Genomic DNA, 6,201 nt, shown 5'->3' on the forward strand with positions numbered 1-6,201 from the left:
TTGCTGGACGGTGATGAGTTGGATGAGATCTATGATGTAATCGAGTTAGTTTTGACGGGGATTGATCCCTAGTATCCATTATGTTGTGAGATTGATGTTGCTACTACTTTGCCATGCTTAATGCTTGTCACTAGGGCCCGAGTGCCATGATTTCGGATCTGAACCTATTATGTTGTTGCCAATATATGTGTGTTTTAGATCCTATCTTGCGAGTTGTAGTCACCTACTATGTGTTATGACCCAGCAACCCCGAAGTGACAATAGCTGGAACCACTCCCGGATATGACCATAGTATGAAGAGTTCATGTATTCACTAAGTGTTAATGCGTTGGTCCGGTTCTTTATTAAAAGGAGAACCTTAATATGCCGTAGTTTCCATTAGGAACCCGCTGCCACGGGAGGGATGGACAATAGATGTCATGCAAGTTCTTTTCCCTAAGCATGTATGACTACATACGGAATACATGCCTACATTAGATTGACGAATGAGAGCTAGTTACATATCTCTCCGTGTTATAGCTGTTACATGATGAATCACATCCGTCATACTCATCTATCACCGTTCCACTGCCTATGAATCTTTTACTACTGGTCCTTGTTATGTTAGTTTGTCCAGGCTTGTCCCTTGCTACAAAAGGGATTGGGCCACCTTGCTACTTTGTTGTTACTTGTTGCAAGACCCTTTTCCGACACCGTTGCCGGGAAAGAATAGTTCCCCATCCACGTGCAACTTACTAGCGCCATTGATACAACAGTTAGGAATAGTCTGCCGTCAACAGATCTTTTATGACACCGTTGCTATCATACTACTTTCCTACTGATACTTTGCTTGCAGACACTAATATTTCAGGCGTGGTTGAATCTAACAAACTCAACTGCTAACACTTGACAATATTCTTTCACTTCCCCTTGAGTCGAATCAATAAATTTGGGTTGAATACTCTACCCTACAAAACTGTTGCGATCCCCTACACTTGTGGGTTATCAAGACTATTTTCTAGCACCGTTCCCGGGGAGGCACAACTATACTCTCCGAGTCACTTGGGATTTACGTCTGCGGATCACTATGAGGAATCCGATAGATCCAAGAACTAAAATCTTACCTTCCACTATCAGGACAGGTAAGGAACTGCCATCTAGCTCTACACTTGATTCACCTTCAGTTATGAGTAATTTTGCGACACCACCTCCTGTTAGAAATCTTGATATGTCGCCTGTGCTTGATGATGCTACTTCTGCTGCCCATGATGCTTATGATGATGCTATGCTTGATACTATGCCTGATGATGCTATGCTTGATACTATGCCTGATGATGCTATGCTTGATACTATGCCTGATGATGCTATGCTTGATACTGCTTTGCCACTAGGTGCATTCCTTGATGCACAACTTGCTAGAGTTGCTGCTAGATGTGATGATACTTCTGAAACTGCCGATACTATTGAAGTATAACCTGCTATTTTGCCTGCTAGAACTAGCTCTCCTATGCCTGAATTGCCTGATACGCGTTATGTTATGGAGGGAGAAATAGCTGAGGACTTTCTTGCATGTAAGGATAGCTATGATGTTGATAATTTACTGAGCAAGTAGAAAGAAAAATCTCTGAATGCTAGGATGAAATATGACCCGAAGTTTGCCACTTCGCCTATTTTTGTGACCGATAAGGATTATGAATTCTCTGTCGACCCTCAGTTAATCACTCTGGTCAAATCTGATCCTTTTCACGGTTATGAGTCTGAAACGGTTGTAGCCCATCTTACCAAACTGCACGATATAGCCACCCTATTCGCTAGTGAGGAAAAGATCTGCCACTACTATATCCTCAAGTTGTTTCCATTCTCACTAAAGGATGATGCTAAGACTTGGTTCACTTCTCTTGCTCCTGGTTGTGTGCGTAGCCCCTAGGATATGGTCTACTACTTCTGTGAAAAATATTTCCCTGCCCATAAGAAGCAAGCTGCCTTGCAGGAAATATACAACTTTGCTCAAGCTGAAGAAGAGAGTCTCCCACAAGCTTGGGGGAGGCTCGTCCAGCTACTGAATGCTTTGCCTGATCACCCTCTTGAGAAGAATGGAATACTTGATATCTTCTATAATGGACTTACTGATGCTTCCAAAGACCACCTAGATAGTTGTGCCGGTAGTGTTTTTAGGGAATGAACTTCAGAACAAGCTAAGATTCTACTGAATAACATCTTGTGTAATGAGAATGCTTGGACAATTCCCGAACCACCTCCTAAGCCAACTGCAAAGAAAAGAGGTATTCCTTTCCTCAGTCCAGAAGATATGCAAGAAGCCAAGAAATCTATGTGAGAGAAAGGCATTAAATCTGAACTTGTCAAAAATCTACCACCTATCAAAGAGATCCATGGTCTCGATAACCCGATACAGGTAGTAGAAGTAAATTCTCTGCCTAGGTTTGATGAGAGTGATATTCCTTTTGATAAACCTGCTAGCCTATGCATGAATGAATTTGATAACTTTGTTGCCAAACAACAGAGTTTCAATAAATATGTTAGCACACAATTGGAACAGAATGCTCGTATGCTTAGTCATTTAAGTGCTTGTGTGGACAGAAACGTCAATGATCTTAAACTTCTGAGTAAACATGCTTCTATGGTTACTACTTAGGCAGAACAAGTACTTAAAGCTCAAAATGACTTGCTCAATGAGTTGAACGACAATTCCGTCAGAGTCGTCACTAGAGGCGGTAGAATGACTCAGGAACCTTTGTATCCCGAGGGTCATCCTAAGAGAATTGAACAAGATTCTCAAGGAGTTAGCACTGATGCACCTAGTCATCCTAGAAAGAAGAAGAAAGATTATAGGAATTTGCACGCTAGCAACCCTGTTGCTGCTACACCTGAGAGTCCAAACGATGCCTCTGTCTCTGATGCTAAAACACAATCTGGTGATGAATATCAGCCTAATGATAATATCAATAGTGATGTTTAGAATGATGCTCAACCTAGCAATGAAAAGGATGTGGAGATTGAACCTGTTGATCTTCATAACCCACAGCCTAAGAATAGATGATACGATAAGAATGACTTCGCTGCTAGGAAGCATGGTAAAGAAACGAAACCATGGGTCCAGAAACCCATGCCCTTTCCTCCCAAACCATCCATGAAAAAGGATGATGAGGATTTTGAACGCTTCGTTGAAATGATCATACCTGTCTTTCTGCAAATGCGTTTGACGGATATGTTCAAGATGTCTCTATATGCTAAGTACATGAAGGATATTGTGACTAATAAGAGAAGGATACCTGAGGTTGAGATTTCCACCATGCTCGCTAACTATACCTTCAAGGGTGGAACTCCTAAGAAACTAGGTGATCCCGGTGTGCCCACTATACCTTGCTCCATTAAAGGCAACTACGTTAGAACTGCGTTATGCGACCTTGGAGCCGGTGTTAGTGTTATGCCTCTCTATCTTTATCATAGGCTTGAACTAGATAAGTTGACACCCACTAAAGTCTCTCTACAAATGGCTGACAAATCAGCTGCTTTCCCTATCGGCATTTGCGAGGATGTGCATGTTGTGGTTGCTAACGTCACTATCTTAACGGACTTTGTTATTCTGGATATTCTTAAGGACGATGCCATGGCGGTCATCCTCGGAAGACCCTTTTTAAACTCTTTTGCCCTTTTTTGGACTCTAATTTGCATGATTTGAATGGAACTAACCCAGACTAACGCTGTTTTTAGCAGAATTGCCATGGTGTTGTTTTTGTGCACAAATAAAAGTTCTCGGAATGTCCTGAAAATTTACGGAGAATTTTTCTGGAATAAATGAAAATACCTACGCAAAGATCCACCGGAGGAGGTGTGCCAGTGGGCCACAAGCCCCTGGGCCACGGCCACCCCCCTGGCCGCGCCGTGAGGGCTTGTGGGGCCCACCACCGCCTCCAAACTCAGCTGTACATATTTCGTTTTTCCCGAAAAAAAATCAGAGAGAAGGATTCATCGTGTTTTATGATATGGAGGCGCCGCCACCTCCTGTTCTTCATCTGGAGGGCAGATCTGGAGTCCGTTTTGGGCTCCGGAGAGGGGAAATCGTCACCATCGTCATCATCAACCTTCCTCCATTGCCAATTCCATGCTGCTCTTCATCGTTCGTGAGTAATCTCATCATAGGCTTGCTGGACGGTGATGAGTTGGATGAGATCTATCATGTAATGGACTTAGTTTTGACGATGATTGATCCCTAGTATCCACTATGTTCTGAGATTGATGTTGCTACTACTTTGCCATGCTTAATGCTTGTCAGTAGGGCCCGAGTGGCATGATTTCAGATCTGAACCTATTATGTTGTCGCCAATATATGTGTGTTTTCGATCCTATCTTGCAAGTTGTAGTCACCTACTATGTGTTATGACCCGGCAACCCCGGAGTGACAATAGCCGGAACCACTCCCAGAGATGACCATAGTATGAGGAGTTCATGTATCCACTAAGTGTTAATGCGTTGGTCCGGTTCTTTATTAAAAGGAGAACCTTAATATCCCGTAGTTTCGGACCCCGCTGCCACGGGAGGGATGGACAATAGATGTCATGCAAGTTCTTTTACCTAAGCACGTATGACTACATACGGAATACATGCGTACATTAGATTGACGAACGGGAGCTAGTTACATATCTCGCCGTGTTATAGCTCTTACATGATGAATCACATCCGTCATACTCATCTATCACCGATCCACTGCCTATGAATCTTTTTACTACTGGTCCTTGTTACGTTACTTTGTCCAGGCTTGTCCTTTGCTACAAAAGGGATCGGGCCACCTTGCTACTTTGCTGTTGGTTGTTGCAAGACCCTTTTCCGACACCGTTGCCGGGAAAGAATAGTTCCCCGTCCACGTGCAACTTACTGGCGCCATTGATACAACAGTTAGGAATAGTTTCACGTCAATAGATCTTTTTTGACACCGTTGCTATCATACTACTTTGCTACTGATACTTTGCTTGCAGACACTAATCTTTCAGGTGTGGTTGAATCTGACAAACTCAGCTGCTAATAATTGAGAATATTCTTTCGCTTCCCCTTGAGTCGAATCAATAAATTTGGGTTGAATACTCTACCCTCAAAAACTGTTGCGATCCCCTACACTTGTGGGTTATCACCTCACCCAGTGACAAAAGGGGTAGCGAGGCATGCATCGTGTTGTTGCCATCAAGGGTAAATAGATGGGTTTTATATCTATTGCATGAATTTATCCCTCTACATCATCTCATCTTGCTTAAGGCGCTACTCTGTTCGTGATGAACTCAATACACTAGATGCATGCTGGATAGCGGTCGACGTGTGGAGTAATAGTAGTAGATGCAGACAGTATCGGTCTACTTGTCTCAGACGTGATGCCTATATGTATGATCATTGCCTTAGATATCGTCATGACTTTGCGAGGTTCTATCAATTGCTCGACAGTAATTCGTTCACCCATCGTAATATTTTCTCTTTTGAGAGAAGCCTCTAGTGAACACTATGTCCCCCGGGTCTACTTCACATCATATTTTCCGCCTTACACTTTTACTTTGTTGCACTTTCCGCCTTCAGATCTCACCTTGAAATCAATCGTGAAGGGATTGACAACTCCTTCGTAGAGTTGGGTGCAAGTTTGCTGTTTTTGCGCAGGTACTTTGGAAACTTGGCTTGATACTCCTACTGGATTGATACCTTGGTTCTCAAAACTGAGGGAAATAGTTACTGCTACTGTGCTGCATCACCCTTTCCTCTTCAAGGGAAAAAACATTGCAAGCTCAAGAGGTAGCAGTCCCAGGCGGCGTAAGAAGCGATGCCGCTGGCCCTCATCCGCAGCTGGTCCTCCATGTCCTGCAGCTCCCCCTCTGAGATGTCGCGCTGTGTGGCAAGCTTGCCCAAGTCCAGGTTTCGATATCAGGACTTGGCCAAGTGTAGCGCCAGGTAGGCACCAGCGCGCGGGGCTAAGTTGCGCCAGGCGTCTAGGCGGGCACCACCGGCTTCGAGCCAGCGGGACATCCAGCTCATTGACGTGGGCTCCACGACCTCGGGCCACAAAACCCTTATCATCGACGAGCCTGCGCTCTCAAGCCGTTCCAGGGATTCGGCCAGGACAAGCAGGCGGTCCCTGATGCCAATGGTAATCTCCTCCACAGTCCAGCCGGCATGGGCATCCACCTCCTGACCAGCAGCACGGCACACCTTGTGGCTGGTCTTCAC

This window comes from Hordeum vulgare, chromosome 5H, assembly GCF_904849725.1.
Source record: "Hordeum vulgare subsp. vulgare chromosome 5H, MorexV3_pseudomolecules_assembly, whole genome shotgun sequence".
NCBI classification, from domain to species: Eukaryota; Viridiplantae; Streptophyta; class Magnoliopsida; order Poales; family Poaceae; genus Hordeum; species Hordeum vulgare.